We start from the raw sequence: 18,170 nt of genomic DNA, 5'->3' as shown, positions 1-18,170 counted from the left end.
GGGACAGTAGAGCTCTCCCCAATCAGCAAAAGCAACTAGGTGAAGGGAAAGAAGGGGCCTAGGCTGAGAACACAGAGAGAGGGGCACCTCTGGGATCCAGTAGGGAGCCTTGGCTCTGGCATTCCGTTGAGGAGCCTGGAGCCTAGCGCAAGTCTGCATACGCGTGGGTATAACCTGCTGAGGCTCTCCCCATATCACCTCTTTGGAGCAGCCAGTGGGCAGGGGAGTGGGGGAAGGAAAGTGCCTCAGCAGAATCTGTTTCACTTCCTGCCTGGAACAGAGTCATTATATAAATATCAACCTCAGCAGCTGCTACTCTCACCCCTCTTCTCACTATTACTCCTGAGTCCCAGCTCATGGGCAGGGCGCCTGCAGCCTCTCACTTTCCCCTGGTCACAGAGCCTTTGCACCAGGCCGGCCAGGTGGGTGCCTGGGGCAGAAATGAATCACAACCTCTCTCTGGCCCTCCAGCCAGCCATGTCCAGTGGCCCTTGCCTCACTGAGCAGGGGAGGTTGTCCTGACCAGTGGGCCACATTAATCAAATTAAACCTCATTTATAGACGTGTCAGGCAGCCAGCCCATCTATAGAGGCCACAGAATGCACTGTCAGCCCTCGTGCTGAGGGACATGGGACATGTTAATGCATGTATATTTTCTTCTGTGAAATGAACTAAAATCATCAACACTTTCAAAAGTGTTTTAAGTCAGGAAAGCAGTGTAGTATGGTATAAAGAACAGTCTCAAATAAAAGATCAAAAATGGGTTCATGTCTCCACTCTACTATAAATGGATAAAATCTTCTACTAATCTCAGACATAAGAAACTCCCCTTTGAACATTGGTTCATTTTTGCTTACGTATTTTATTTCTGAAGATAACATTTAAAAATAAATAAATATAAAAATCTCAGACATGTACATGGAATCTCCATGGCACTCAATTTTTAAAATGATGACCTGTGCCCTGGGTCTCTTCCAGGGTTATTAGAAGAGACATACAAGATGTGTGATATGTATGTGAGATGTGTGAGGTGGGTGAAACACACATGTAATAGAGTGTGCCCATGTGCATGTGTATGTATCTGTCTGTGTGTATAACAGAGGTTAGCAAATTAAAAGCTTTTTATCTCAAACTATTTTAATTTCTCATCTCTTAACAATGTAATAGCCATAGCCATCTTAGAGACAGGAAATCTTGATAGGCAAAGCCTGGTGAAATGGCTTCGCTGGGCCCTCAGAACAGTCAATGTAAAGCAGTGCTTGGAATCTCAACATCAAATGTCATAAAATTATGCTCATTCTTGATCTACTTGACCTACTTTTGACCTGACTAGATATTTGTGTTTTATTATTAAATGTCAAAAACAAGTTACTAAGCATTTGTTCAGTATGAATCCATTAAACAAGAAAAAACTTTAAAAAATGAAATTTCACTAAAATATTAACTACTGGTAATCTCTAGATGGTGATTTTTTGGGTGGTTTAAATTTCTCTGTGTTTTTAGAATTATTTTTATTTTTGAATCATCCATGTTTGATGTAATAAGCATTAGAGAAATTTCCCCCTTAAACAACATAAAGGTTCATTTTTCCTCTTCCCTTAAACGCAGCTCGGAGGTGTCAAATGAAGGGAAATCAAAGGTGAGAGAGCTGAAGCAGGTTGCCATGTGTCTAAGCAGATTGAGAGTGTAGAGTTACTTTTTTACAAAAAAATCCATTTCGCAACAGTGATTCATTGATTCCCATGTTTGTCAATCTTTCATTCGTTTATCCAGCCCATCATCATTTATTCACTTGGTTATCAAATGGTGATTGGATTAGTTGTACAGCATAGAGGAAAGCATAATCTAGCTATCAGAACCCTGAGGTTCAAGATCTGCTACCAACTCCATCGCACTGCGTAGGAAATGAGTTTTTGTGAAGTCAAAACACTATGTCATCAGTGAAAAAAATACAGGTAAGTCATCTAGAACCTGTCTTCTGGAGAAGTTTCACTTGGTAGTTGGCTGTCTTAATGCCAAGTCTGGCATGGAAAGAATTTCTGATAACCAGAACCCATGAAGCCTGGGTTCTAGGAGAGTCTGAGCTGCTGGCATGCTGTGACTATGAGCCTCTCAATTTCACCCTCTGACCCTTGTTTTTTATATCTATCCAACTAGGAATTATTAAGCTTGACTATCTCCAAGTCACCTCCTGCTTGGGCATTCTATGAAATGACTGAAATCAGGAAAAATTCGAAACATGTTAAGATATCCATCATGAATCAGTATGCATCATGTACCGGTTTCTGTTTGTATAGCAAGAGCATGACAACATTTAGGCAGGTGATTGGCATCCCGCAGAGCAGGTCCTGGGCCTGTCCAGGTGGGTCTTATGCTGGATCTCTGCTTCCATCACTTCAGGAGAGACACGGAGAGTGAACTCTTCTACAAGATGACTGGGCACCCAGTCATGATGGGTATTGACTATCTGCAACACCCTTTGGTCATGTTTGTGAGCTATTTCTCAAACCTTAATAGGAAATGAATCTGAATGGGGGAGGGAGAAAGTATGAGCAGTTAGGAGTCCCAGTTTGGTAATATGGATTCCAGGGTCTAGGGCCAGCTAGGGTAGCGACTGAGCAGTTCCATTTATTTATTTATTCATTCTTTTATTCAGGAAGCATTTATAGACCACCTACTATGTCTGTTAGGCATTGGGCTAGACATTTGAGAAAGTAAGATGAGAGGACATAGGTTACTAGGTTCTGTGTTTCCTGAAAGCAAGTGACTTGTCCCTATTTCTCCAGAACCTGATCATGACCCGGGTGAGAGACGCATAAATGAGTGGGATCTTTGGACAAGTAATTTCCTTTCCTGAACTCAGTGTTCTCATTTGTAAAATGGTTTTGGAGGATTGGATTTAATGATCTTCAAAATCTCTTCTAAGTTGGGTGTGCTATTCTGTTGTTACATGACCAGGTGTTCTGCAGTGTGAAAGCTTTGCATACAGCGATGGAGCAAAGGTTACAGAACAATCTGCAGCAGAGGTGAAATGAAACCGCAAAGCCTCAGGGGAGTGTGAGAGGCCAGCACTGCAAATCCCTTTCACCCAAGATGGCTGTGAGACGAAGCTTGGTCCAGAAATACTAATAAGTGTCCTTAGGCACTGCAGGAACAGCAGCCAGGCTCTGGGGTTCTGTGGGCTCTCTCCTTGGAGCAGGGATGACACTTATCTGGCAACATGCTGGATAGTGTCACAGCCAGCCCAGGAACCCAGACTGGGAACCACATGTTGTAGCTGAACACATTCTAGACACAGAACTAGAATCTCTGAGTTTCTGTCACAGTCCCCCCTTCCCCTGCTTTTACCCGTGTCACCAAAAGTGTCCGGGGATGGCAATACCTACCTCGCATATTACTGCAGTTATTCAATGTGAAAATACATATGAAAGGTCTTCAGAAACTCTGAAGTGCTTTAGACATGGAAAATAGAGTTAATAATTGTGGAGGAGGGAGAAACAAAAGGGCGCCTTAAAGAATGAATAGGCACCACCTAAGTGCCAGGCACTGAAATAAGCACTTCATAAAAAACCAACTCATTTAAATCTCATGACATGAGGGAGGGGCTATGATTTTTCCCAGTCTACAGATGAGGAAACCGAGTCCCTGGGAGTTTAAGTAACTTGGTCAGGACCACATCACTAATAAGTGACAAAACCAGGACTCGCACCAAAGGAGGTGGGCTACAGAATCTGTGCTCTAACCAGTGTAGCCTTCTGCCTCCCTGCAAGAAAAAAAGTTTCCTAATCCAAGCTAACTTCAGCCAATAAACATAGCCTGAGAGCCAGACAGGATTCTGAGCACATGATGATGGAGACACATGGCTGAAGCAAATGAGGAAATACTCAAAAGAATAAGAAAATAGATACTACAGATATGGCTGGAATGGTATAAAGACAAATGTGGAAATGGAAAGGGTGAGGAGGGTGCCATGAACAGTCCAGACAACTAGGTAGTGGATAAAGTGTAGTTCAAGGTGAAACTGAAAGGTGGGGCATCAGAGCCTGATGATGAAGGCTCTTGAGCGCCAGGCAAAAGTGATGGGAGCTTAGCCTGGAGTTGATAGAGAACTATGAAGGGTTTAGAGCAGGTGAGTAGTGCACCAAAAGTGGAATTTTAAGAGAGTTAAACTAATAAAGTAGAAGAAAAGCCATTCACCTTGGACCAGCTCTATTACTACCATAACCTGTGGCCTGGTAAAAATAAAGTTAAATGAAAGTTAATTTTTCCTTGTCATGGAAAAAAGTGAAGAAATTTCAGGGATTTAATATATAATTGATTCTCAAAGTGGTAAAAAATGGAAAGGTAGTCCCAGAAGATTGAGTTGAAGAAATCTCAGGATTGTCGTGTCCCCATCCCATGCCTGACTCTCCCCACTTCATTGTTGGGATGCTGGCCTTGCCTCTGGTGGATGCCTCAATGATAGCGAATGCCTTCCATCCTCAAACAGCTGTTATTGCTAGAATGAGTGTTTGTTCTTTCCTTTCCTTTCTTTTTTAACTAGAAGTGTTTAGCACTGTTTTACTCCAATCTAAGAATGTCTGTATTTCAGTGTACCATGTTGGTAACCCACAGGCCTGAAACTTGTCCCAGCTGTCAGCAAGTGAACTTTGTGGGGGTCCAAAATGACTGGATCCAGGAGGCTTAGGACCCTCAGATGAGACAGACTTAGCTAGGTTAGGGAAGGCAGTTTAGCCAGATGGGTGAGACACAGAGCTAAGAGGCGGGAGTGAAAAAGAACCTACTTTCTCTGTGGCCTCTTCAGCCAAAGGCCAAGAGCAGGGCTTCAGGAATCAGTTTTCTAGTCAAGAAATTGGTGAAGTGCCCAAAATGAATCTGAACTCTCATTTCTTTTAAGAAGCCTCTACTTCTTTTAAATGAATGACTGGGAATCCTCACAGATTGTTCCTGCAACCAAGGCCTACTGAGCACTCAGACTCGAAAGTTAGCACTAGGGAGCAGCTGACATTCGAGGGGTATGTGAACCTGTGAACTTTTGGCTTAAAAGTAAGAGTTCAACTCTCCCTGGTTCTCTCTGGTGTTGCAATGTTGGCCAAGGGTGGCTGCTGCGCTCTGCTTACGACCGGAAACCCCAAACTGGGTTTTTGTCTATCTGGTTGAGGAACCTTCCCCAGCTCCACCTCCAGATGTTCCATGGGGGTTTGAGGTGTAGTGGAGGAGTTAACGGAGCCTGGTGTCTGACAGAGGTGAGTAGGTGCCCCCGGGGCAGGCCTGAGCATGCACGAGAGAGCTGGGGGTGGGAGTGTCCCAGCCTGCTTCTGTAACGGGGGTGCCGCAGACAGCTACAGGTCGCTTTAGACAGAGGGAAAATGCTACTGTCATCACAAGACAGAGGTTTCCCCATCTTCTCTCTGAGAAAGTTTGGAGGCTGTTTCTTTTTCAGCAAACTGCCAAGTTTTTCCCCACATCAGTAATATTTCAATGACTTTTACTAACTTGCTTGTCTGCTTTTTAATAAGCAGGGTTTTGCATTGATGGTACATGTGCAAGGTCTGACCTTTTCATAGGAAAAAACATTCATAACCAAAGCCTATATATAGAAGCTTAAGACTGGAGCAGATAAAGATATAGGTCATATGACTTTTTTGTGTGTGAAGCATAATGCAAGAGGGATGCAATAGACAATTCAAACTCATGAAATATAGCCACTAACATGAGGCTTCCTAGTATTTATCAAAGGCTTTAAATAATGACTTTGTTTTCTACTGGGGATTATAATGCCACCTTCTATCCCTGAACACAGGATTCTCCCCCTACTGAGAATTATAATGCCACCTTCTACCCCTGAACACTTGATTCTCCCCTTACCCCTCATAAGAGAAATTTACTTAGTTTAAAAATGCATTTTTCTATCTAGTTAACTTTTAATTATTCTTATTAAAGCAAAGAATAGTTGCCATAAAAATTATTCAATAAGCACATATTTTAAATAATATGTTAAGTAATCAAAAATCTGATATGTGCCACTAACAGAGGAAAACATTTCCCCAGGCTCATCATTACCTAGGTGAACATGAACCAGATTCCTCAGCATTCACAGCATTCAAGGCTAACATGACCTGGACATTGCCTGCCTTTCCAACAATTGCTCAGCACCTGTTTTTTACACATTTTGTTCCACCAAATTCATACACTTAGACCTCCATGTTCCTTTATCTTTGCATTTTCCCTGTACACTCTCATCTTGGGAAACCCTTTCCTGGACACCTCTGCATGTCCAAGTCTATTTTGAAATATATGGCACCACGTACATCACCTCCATGAATCCCTCCTTTGTCTACCCTTCCTAAACTCTGTCTTTTTATGAGCTGATCACACGTGTTCTGGTCTTGTATCCCATTCTGCCAGACCATGAACTCTTTGAAAGCAGGGCAAGAGTAATGTTTGAGGCAATCTGTGTCCTCACCCCATAGTACCTAACACCAGAGACAACATACAATAGGAAACAACTACAAATACATTCCTACAAAATGTTTGTGAATGAATTTGAATTTTAAATGTACTAGTAGTGGGTTGTTGATGCACTAATAGTTAAATGCACTAAGATGGATAGCTACTGCTAAGCATCAGCTCCTTTAAGTATCACTAATAAACCATGAAGTTTTTATTGCATCACCTTCAACAGCTGAAAAAAAAACTGACACTTGAAATAGTTTAAAATCTTACTCCATGCCACACAGATAGGGCATAAGAAGAATGACAGGACAGAACTCAAACTCAGATCTGTTTGGCCCCACAGTTGGCTGGGAGCTGATTTGTTCCAGCTTAAAATAACTGATTATTAATATATCATGAATTTTGTAAACTGTTTCAAAAGTACAGCCATTATTAAAAATCAAATCATGTAAATATATAAATAAGTTATATTAAAAATGATAATACACATTCAAAACTGACCTCTTGATTCATAGGCCAACACACTCAACCACTGAGCCACACCAGCTGGGCCACTCCTCCCCTTTAAACCCAGTTGCTAAACATTTACCAGCATACCACTAGTCTGGCCCTAAAGCCAGGCAGTATTTCAATAGGTTAAGGCTTTGGACTCGAGACACACATAGGCTCCTTTATTTCTAGACTTAACTTTTACTAAATAGAATCTAGCTTTGGACAATCACAGATAAATTGCTCCCTGATAATAGAAAAATACTTTTACAAGGTTCCTTTGGTCTTCAGGGTTGGAGTGAAAGTAATGCTTAGTAGTTATTTTATGCTTATGAACATATATCCTAAACCTCAAATTTAAATATGCTCTTCATTACATCTTATACATAGGAATATATGATGAATATATTGTAGAATAAAATGGGAATTCCAAAACATGGATATAAATTTATTCCCCCAAATTTACATTAATATAATAACCTTTTGTTATATCTACAAACTCTCAGAACCTGGATTTCATGCCCACACTATGTATCCTATATGTGGTCTCATGAAATGAGGCCTGAACTTTGAATCAGAGGTTATGGGTTTCAGTGCTAGTTCTTTACCCCAAGAGCAGGCAAGTTAACATTGCTGGGCCTCAGTTTCCTCATCTTTCCATTGAGGAGTTTGGCCTACTTCTACTTCTAAATGAAACCACATGATGCTGCTCTTCTCTAGGACTCAGTTTATACTTCTGTAAATAGCATCTGGTGTTGGGGTGGAGTTAAATCACACCTGATGTCCTTGGCAGCTCCATGTGCAAAGCCACATTTTCTACCGTATGTGTCATTCCTATCAGATGCCATCATCATGCTTTACCCCCGGAAAAACGCCAGGTAACCCGCTGAAGGCCAGGAACTCAGGTGCCAAGAGAGGATTTGAAGCTGGAGGAGCTTTTCTGGCCTGGAGCTCTAACTGCCACAAGGCTAGGCTGCCACAGCCCTCAAAACAAAGGGAAATGCGTGGGTGGAAGGAGCGCCTCTGCTGTTTTCTTTAAATGGTCTAGAAGACTAAAGAAGTGAAGGTGAAATATCTGCACCGAGGTTTTGATTTGACACTCCAGCTGGGTCTGCAGTGAGGAGGGAGGTGGGGAAAGAAGGTGCAAGACCTAAGACAGGTGATACCTTCCATTGGACTGAGGAGATAGAGGAGTGGTATAGGTAAGTAAGGAAAGGATTTCGTAGGGGAGTCTGGTGTAAGTCTCGGTGTGGGCAGAACACAGGTGCTCAGATGGAAACATCTCCCTCCAACCCTTATCTGTTGATCCAGAACCTGTAGCTCATTTATATCTTTATGGAAAATCAAAAAGTGTTAACTCCTCATCTATATCTTCATCCTCATCCTCAGCCACACAAGCCCACAGGCTTTTCAGGTTATACATACTTTGGCATCCAAGGTCTCATTTGACCCACAAAACAACTCTGTGAAATGGGAATTAATTACTACTTGGATTTTTCAGTGGAACAATAGGAGGTTCAAAAAGGGAACCACCATTGTTCTAGACCCCCTTGGTGTAGAGCTGAGACTGGAACTGAGCTCATTCTTTTGACTCTAAGATTGGTGCACTTACCAGCACCCAAATGACCTTTACTTGATGATGTCAAGACTATTGGCTGAAATGAAAAGTTTCTGAGCTGCCACTCATTCGAGGACTCACAGAACCACACTAGAGAAAGAAGGAGTGAGTAGTACATGCATAGCCTCAGTAAATGTTAGAAGTGGAGGGGACCCTGGAAGTGTCCAGGACATCCTCTAGCCCAGCCGTGGGCAAACTACAGACCGCGGGCCAGATCCGGCCAGTTTGAAATGAATAAAACTATTGAAAAAAAAGACCGTATCCTTTTATGTAGTGATGTTTACTTTGAATTTATATTAGTTCACACCAACACTCCATCCATGCTTTTGTTCCGGCCCTCCGGTCCAGTTTAAGAACCCACTGTGGCCCTCGAGTCAAAAAGTTTCCCCACCCCTGCTCTAGCCCACCCCTTTAATTGTGAAGTGGGGGAAATGTCCAAAGCCATGTACAGAGTCAGGATCAAAGCTGGAACTTTGCCTGCCTGCCATTGCCATCTGCTCAGACACTGTCTGCTTTTGCTGGCTTTTTAGCTACAAGCAACATGAAGAGATCATAACTACCGTATTTGCCGGCGTATAAGACGATTTTTTGGCCCTGAAAAATATGCCTCCAAGTGGGGGGTCGTCTTATACGCCAGGTACACTTCAGATAGACTGCCCATAGTGCTTGCCCCGTGCCATAGTGGCCTCCCGATGCCCGCCCACTTCATTCCACATACCGTTCAGGCATCAGCAGAGCTGCTGGGTGTATGCTCGGCTGTTATGCGATTTTGCTGTTATGCCATTTTACCACACTCGCAAAATCGCACACAGCCAACCATACACCCAGTATGGTATCGCGATTCGTGATTTTGCGCTATCATACTGGGTGTATGGTCGGCTGTGTGCGATTTTGCGAGGGTGGTAAAATCGAATAACAGCAAAATCGCATAACAGCCGCGCATACACACAGCCGCGCTGCTGATGCCTGACAGATGATGAAGAGGAGTTTGAAGGCTTTTAAGGTGAAACTGTCACGCCAGCAAACTTGCTAGGGACTTGCCCGGCACTTGCTCTCTCCCTATTTGTTATCTTACTTCTATCATTGACAGTCCCTCTAGGTTGTGGGCTGCTTGCCTGTGTTCCTGAGAAGCATCTACGGTACCAGTCTATAGAGTGTGTTTTCTTTAGTGAATTACCGGTATGTTTACCGGTAATAAACTTGCACTGTTTTATGTATATGTTTGATTACATACAGCCTTGTGACAGTTTTCCTGCATGTCATAAGCATTTGAATATAAATTAAAATGTTAAAATCAAATCTGATATTGTTTTACCTTTTATTTGGTGGGTGGAAGGTGTGCGGAAGAGGGGGTAGTCTTATACGGCGAGTATATAACAAACTCTGTATTTTGAGTGGAAATGTTAGGGGGTCGTCTTATATGCCCAGTCGTCTTATACGCCGGCAAATACGGTATGTAAAACCCTTGACTATCACTCTGAGGACAATGTAACATTTGCTACCAGCATGGATAGGGACTGAGGAACCCTGGATGGAGAGAGGCCAATGTGCTTCAATCTCAGCTGTCATTCTGCATGTGATCCATCCTGTGCCAGCGATTGGATTTATGGCTGGTGAGAACAGTGATTCATACTCATTTGACACCAACCAGCTAATTTATCCTGCCATGGCTGAGTAGGTAGAAATGTTTAGTATGTGATCAAAAATAGAGACCCCCTGTCATCCACTTTCTTACAGTCAGTTTTGCCTAAGCCTGAGGACTTTCTCAAACCCGAGTCAGACTTACCCAAACTGTAACCAGATAGGCTTCATTTTAGGAATCACTGACTTGTAACCCCGTCATAAAGGCTAGTGAAATATAACAGGAAAAGGTATCCCATTTAGGAGTCTGTTACCACTTGTTTTATCAAGTTGATTTGTCAACTCATCTCCTCTCTCTAAGCCACATTGTCCCCTTCTGCCAAATAAGAGGGTCAAAGCAAGTAATCTCTGGAACATTGTCTGTTTTAATGGGCTCCTTATAAGTTCACATCTTTATCAGAGGCATCTTGCTACCTCCCAGTTTATTTGTTTTGTTGTTGTTGTTTTTGTTTGTTTGTGTGTTTTTTTTTGTATGGTCTTGTTTGCTTTGGGGTGAGGTTTGGCTCATATTCTCTTATGTTTCCACTCTATTTCTAAAAGGATGAACTCCTTGAAAGTTAAGATGAACTCTATCAACATGACTTAAGCTTTCAGCATTACAAGTATTTCTTTTGAAACTTACTTTCCAGGCCAGATGGAGAAGCCACCCATCATAACCATTCAATAGGTGAGGATGAATTTAGAGAAAAAACCTGCAAGACTAAAAACAAATGGGATGTTTTATTTTGAAAGTCACACATAGTTGTCTCAAGATTCAGCTGACTTTGACTCTGGAAATCTGGCTGTAAAGACTTTTCTAACATGACTGTGAAAACCCAAGTCTGAATCTTGAATCTTTTTATTCATTTGCTTAAGTGCCTATGCAGTCCTGGAACTTGCTATAGTTGTAGAAAAACAAGGATAATTTTAATACCACTCATAAGGAACTTAGAGTCTTACAGAGATGACTTGGCACATGCACGGATTACTGTAGTTTAAAACAGTGGCTTTAATACCGTGAGAAAGTTCTGGGGTGTTAGAGGACAGTGAGATTCCAGCTCAGTGAAAGTGTTGCCCAGAGGAAACACTTCAGTCTTGATGGCATCTTTAGTCTTTGATGGTGGTCAGGCAGGATTTTAATTCAATGTTAATGAGCCAGAGATTGGGAAGTTTATTTCTCTGTGATTAGGTTTTGTTTTCTTCATCTTTGGAATGAGATAATCATAGTGTCAACCTCATAGACTTGCTGTGAGTAATATGTGAATTCCTATGTATTAAAGCTTTTAGGAAAGTTCCTGGGACATTCTAACTGCTCAAAAATATCAATGACTGTTTATTATTAACATCAGAATGAAATGAACCCAAAGTTCCTTGCAGTCTTTAAAGAGATATCTATGGACAGAAGACTCATACTCACAGAATTTCTTTGTATGAAACAGGGAAATCTAGTCAAGGCTTCACAGGGGTCCGTGCTGTGTAGCTCACAAGTGTGCTCTCACTTTTTCTCCCTTTCCCGCACAACTTGTCTTTTTCTGTTTCTCAATCTCAAACACACACACACACACACACACACACACACACACACACACACACTTGTTTCTCTCCATAGAAGCTGGACTGTTTATCAAAAACTCCAGATGTAGGAGTATTTCAAATGATTTTTGGAAGTGAAAATAATTTCAGAGATAATAGGCATCAAGTCTGTGGGTGTGAAATACAAACATTAAGCAAACTCATATAGAAATCTTTACATTTAAGAAAGGTGGGTTTTCATTTTTGTTGCTTTTTTTCCCAAAAGCATCATCTTTTATGTGGTTTGAAAATGATCTTTCCCCTGGAAATTAAACATCACAACATACAACACAGAGATATAGCTGATTAATTGTATGAAGGGCTGTGTCTCTTTTGAGCGAGGTTTCATCCTCTTTCAGGCATGGTAGCCTACAGAATAAATTTGCTTTGAGTCATATATTTTACATAAACCAAAGAGGTTACCCCTAAGATGAACCGTCTGGCTTATTGTTCTCCACCCCCACCGCGTCCCACACACCATTGTAGGAAGGCATCAGCAGTTTCAAAACTTGAACTTTCTCTCCAAATGTCTTTACTTGAACCAAGCAGGATTTCTACATTAAAATATAATCTAATTGTCACTGTGTCAATTCTAATGAATGATTATGGTATGTTGTCCTTTTAGATGTAAAGGTAATGTGATAATATTTCTCACTACCATGAGTGTGGCAAATAGTGAGGAAAAGTTTGACCTCTTGGATCCTGTTGTGATTTTTGTCTCACTCTGTTCACATTGTGAATAAGCACAAGCATTTGCTTGATTGATGAGCAAGATTAGGAGTTTTGGAGCTTATCTAACTCAACAGCTCTTCCATTTTACAGATGGAGGAAGTGAGGGCCAAAGAGACAAAGTGACTTGCCTAAGGTCATGCAGGGGCTAGAACCCAAGACTTCTGAGTTACAGTCCAGGGTTCTAACAATAGAACAAAAGATTAAGATGCTAGCCCATAACCACAGCCTCAAAAACACCAGCGTTCTCATAAATTGTAATGACATGATACAATGATATCTGACCTGAAATGGTTGGTATAGATCTAAATGAGATAATGACTGTGAAACATTCATACAAAATCTTAAAGCATTAGCTAGATGGTTGACAAAGACTATAGGATATTTATTCACATTAATAAAAAAATTAGAATTATTATTTTTGAAATTTTGTTCTTGCAAATAAAATAAAATTCCTGAGGCCATTTGAAATGATGTTTATCTCCATGCCTTCTTTAAGCCTGAAGTGTCCTTTGCATGGTTCAGTACTAGGACTTTTCCTGTCATTCCAGAATGAGAAATACTTTGTCTCAGTCCAATGTATCACTAGCAATCTTCAACCAAGCACAAATGGGACTAGGATCAAAAGCAGAAACACTACACAAAAGTTTAAGATGGTATATGCTGACTCAAACCAAGGTAGGAAGTGTAATCTCTGAGTAGAGGATGTCCAATCAAATAAGAAAATAATATATTTGGCACCACAAAACCTTCCCTTCTAGAGCTGACCGGAAGACTGGAAGAGATGACTGGAGATTAAGTCACAAGGTATGTTGGCCTCAAGAATGGAAGTACACGCTGCTAATGGAACTTTTCAGATATGGATTTAAGACAAGTAGAATCACCAGTGAGATTGGCAGACATATTTCATGCTTGGAAGCAGGATCAGGCTTGTTTGGAGCCAACCTCAGTAGGAAGTTCCCACGAGACAGAGTGTAGCTCAGAACTTTCTTACCATCTAAACCAGGGGTCCTCAAACTACAGCCCGTGGGCCAAATGCAAATACAAATATTGTATTTGTTCCCGTTTTGTTTTTTTACTTCAAAATAAGATATGTGCAGTGTGCATAGGAATTTGTTCATAGTTTTTTTTAAAAAACTATAGTCCGGCCCTCCAACGGTCTGAGGGACAGTGAACTGGCCCCCTGTTTAAAAAGTTTGAGGACCCATGATCTAAGCTGTTAGAACGTGGATCCAGGCTGCCTATGAGATAGTGAGCTCCTCTCCCCAGAAGTTGTTAGATAGAGACTGTGGAAGGTATGCTAGTGGGGGAAGAATCAAGCACAGAAGAACTGGAGACTGAATAAAGTCCCCTGTGGTCTGCCACCCTACTGAGAGTCTCTCTGAGAGTCTAGGCTTCCTTTCTCCAAAAAGGAGAGATCCTGGTAGAGCCATGAGAGTCAGAATGGCAATAGGCAGAATGGAAAATCCTTGGGTGGCCTCACCTTTCTTCTCCGATAAGAGGAGGAGGATGGAATCCTGCCCTCAGAGAAATGAAAGGGCAGCACAGCCCTAGCTGGTTTGGCTCAGTTGATAGAGTATGGGCCTGCAGACTGAAGGGTCCCAGGTTCGATTCCTGTCAAGGGCACATGCCTGGGTTGCGGGCTCCATCCCAGTAGAGGGCATGCAGGAGGCAGCCAATCAATGATTCTCTCTTATCATTGATGTTTCTATCTCTCTCTCCCGCCCCCTTCCTCTCTGAAATCAATTTTAAAATAAAAGAATTCATTGAAAAAAAAGCAGCACATTTTCAAGGCAATAAAAGGAGCTGCCTCTAGTCCAGTGATGGCGAACCTATGACATGCGTGTCAGAGGTGACACGCGAACTCATTTTTTTGGTTGATTTTTCTTGGTTAAATGGTATTTAAATATATAAAACAAATATAAGTCTTTGTTTTACTATGGTTGCAAATATCAAAAAATTTCTATATGTGACATGGCATCAGAGTTAAGATAAGGTTTTTCAAAATGCTGACAAGCTGAGCTCAAAAGGATCGCCATCACTGCTCTAGTCCTATATTCAGGCAACATGCAGAAATCATTGCTTTCAGACACACGGTGGGTTTTTCGTTTTTGTTTTGGGCACAAAGGCTTTGTGGCTGAAGTACTGTGATCTGGACAGTGCGGCAGAATTGCACAGTGCTAGGCGGTGCTGGGTTGGGAGGACCAACCTCCATGGCCCAGCAAACTCAACACTGGCACGGGGTGCGGTGGAGGGGTGGTGCTGCTGTGTTGAGACACCAAAGGGATCATCAGAGAGGACCCCACTGTTTATCAAAATGGGCTTCATGGAATACTGATTGCTTGAGGTGCATGTTCTAGGGCCAACTTAGAGGAATGTGGCACATCCACAGTCCTCTCCCCTTGTCGATTTGCATGCAAAGCTATGAGAAGGGCTAGAGCAAAGCAACCTGTTTCATTTTGAATAATTCTGTTCTGCTCTCACTTTTGGCTATAGTAACCATTTTTACCTAATACTACTGCCATCCTGGAGGCTGATGTTCCACAATAAATCCTTTGGGTGACATTTTTGGGTAAATGCCATGAATGACTAATATTCACTTACACAGGGACCCAAAGAATGTCAGAACTGAAAGCAACACCAAATTTAATGTCATTCCTCTATTTTTTACAATATATTTTTATTGATTTCGGAGAGGAAGGGAGAGGGAGAGAGAGATAGAAATATCAATGATGAGAAAGAATCATTAATTGGCTGCTTCCTGCATGTCCCACACTGGGGATTGAGCCTGCAACCTGGGCATGTGCCCTTGACTGGAATCGAAGCCAGGACCCTTCCATCCACGGGCTGATGCTCTATCCACTGAGCCAAGCCAGCTAGGGCATCATTTCTCTATTTTTTAAAATAAAGAATGCAGAAGTGTGGAAGGGTTGTTAAAAATTATTGACCAACAGCCATTAACCCTGACCTAAAGAACATGAAATTTTAACATATCAGCAAATGAATGTGTAATATTTAGTCATAGATTCTGTTGTAATATTATATTACCTATAATGTTGTATGGGAGTTACACAAAATCTGGGACTTGGAATCAATAGAACTGGCTTCTAACCTGAGGTGTCTGGCTTTTCCGCCATCGCTGCTTGGGCCCATCATTCCACTTTTATTAGCACTGGTGCTCCTTTGTCAGCTGGGGAGAATAATGCTTGTCTGGCTGATTGCATAAGTTCTGGGGAGAGTCAAGGGAGAGAAAGGATGTGACTGTGGTTTATAAATTGTAAGGTACTATATAAATGATAGAGATCTTTGTTCCTCCTAATATGTGATGCTATGGCTGGCATCAGAGGATGTGTGTATTTTCCAGTGTTTCGTAAGGGTGGTTTGCATGAATCTCTCCACAGTCTATCTTTTAACCACTTCGGCTGGGTGAGTTAACCTGTTATCTCAGTATGGAAGCTCTCTGCAAAGTCAATTGCCCACCGAATGGGGACATTGAATTGATGACCTTACATTCACATGGCCAAGCAGTCTCGAAAGAGAAGGGAAGAAATTTATGGGTAAGGCAAACCCTCGGCAGAATTTGGGATATTTGCCTCCTCATTCTCATGAACACCCCTGAAAAAAAACAAAACAAAAAAAAACCCAAAGGCTTTCCAATTCTGTGTTGTCAGGGAGAGAGAGAGAGAGAGAGAGAGAGAGAGAGAGAGAGAGAGAGAGAGAGAGAGAGAGAGGAGAGAGAGAGAGAATAACAACATCACCAAAAGAAAGGAGAGTGAAAGAGAGAATGATTCAGAGGATGAAGCTTTATCTGTGGAATGTTATTGATGATCTCTGAGTGTAGTGTGAGAGCTTAAGTGAAATGAATTGGTGGTTTCAGTTCCGGATATGGTATGCAAAGACGAAAATCACTCTTTGAAATTCAGAGCTTCCTCGGCTGGCTGTGCTTCAGGAAGCCACACGCCTAAAGCTGAGCGTGGAAACCAACTAATTTCTAGCCCTTTCAGATTGGCCTCTCCAGCCCCCAGACTGTGGGCAGGATCTGAGGCCTAATGGGAAACCAGAATTGGGTCTGGCCAAGCCCGGAGAAGGAGATCAGAGAGAAGGTTGTCAGATACACGTCTCTTTTAGTGTGCTTGGCCTCCACAAAGTACCACAGGCATTGGACCTTCTGGTCAAATTATCCCCGAAGCTTTTCAACTTGCAGTTGGTGGTAGGTGGGTGGCCTGAAATAGGAGAAAACAAATTCGGTGCTTACCTTATTTTCAGAGTCACATTAAAGCAGGTTGGCTGACTGACCCACTTGGGGGAAAAACATGACCCTGAGGCTCTGAGTATAAAAGTATGTGTGTTCACACCAACAAGCCCTTGAAGCAGAGAACAACTCTTCTTGACTGTCCACCAATCTGCGGATTTGGTATCCTTTGTGTCACTCAGGTATTAAAGAGCCCTAGGAAAGATATTTTAAATAACTTAGAAGAAAAAAATATGTTAGAGATCACATTTTCCCCTTACACCTCAAAAAGAGTTACCCTTGATGTGTCAGTTAAACTGAGGCATGGCACCCCATGACAGGAAGGAGCCTGGATCTTTTAAAAGTGACCATTTCTAAGCTTGACCCTTTAGACCCTAAATTAGTGGTCTGCAGACTTTCTGCAGACCATCTCAGCAACTACTAAGATGTCCTTTTGCTTCAATTTTATCAACACATTAAAAATAAACAACCTGTTTAAGGATAATGAGAATGTTATATTAAATGAGAATTCAGTGAGAGACAAGATAGTATAGGGGGTTGGGGACCAACAAAAGATTTGGCTTAGGCTCACAAGATCTGAGTTCACTAACTCTATGACCTCTGGCAAGACACTTAATCTCTCTAAACCTCACTTTGCTCATCTGTAAAGTATGAACAGTGATTACAAAAGAAGAGCACATATTTAAAAGCATTTACCTTATAAATGGTAAGGACTATGCAAAGGTTCAGAGTTATTACTCCATATAAGCTTTTAAATGTTAATGATTAATTTGTGTTCGAAGTGAAATTTCAGGCTTCATCATAGAATAAGTATTAATCTTCCAAATTTTTCATCTGGAGAGCACTAATGAAACATATTAGCCCACATTATTAATTTTTTTGCATGCCACTTTCAAAAAGTATTCAAAGAAACTTAGAGAGATAACAGCACCATTAAAAAAGGAGACATATATAATACTCTTTGTAATACTTTAAGCAATAAAACAAAATTAAAAAAAAACACAGATAAAAGATTAAGACCCAGTCATGAAAAATAAGGACAGTGAGGAGGAATATAACTCAGAATCAGAATAATTTTAATAAAACCTATAGTCTGATTTGAACTTCCCAGCAGTTTAGTCAAAAAGGGAAATGCCTTTATAGCACTGTCTTTTTCATCTAGCAAAAGAAGAGTAGCTATCGTATGGATCGGGAGTTAGGGGAAGTGGGTTCCAAATTCTTCCTGTGTTTAAACTCCACAAGAGGTGTCACATGGGCATCTTTATTTATGGGATATCAAAAAATAAAATGGGCAGGGTCTTCAAGAGGTGCTGTAACAAAGTTAGGGTTCCAGTCTAACCACTAGGCAATATTTCCCACTGTGACTCAGTGCCTATCTTCCAAAAACAAACAAATAGCAAGATGATTAATAGAAGGAGCAGGCTGCCTTTAAAA

The sequence above is a fragment of the Myotis davidii genome, unplaced genomic scaffold (assembly GCF_000327345.1).
Source record: "Myotis davidii unplaced genomic scaffold, ASM32734v1 scaffold41, whole genome shotgun sequence".
Taxonomy (NCBI): Eukaryota; Metazoa; Chordata; class Mammalia; order Chiroptera; family Vespertilionidae; genus Myotis; species Myotis davidii.
This window is presented reverse-complemented; position numbering follows the sequence as displayed.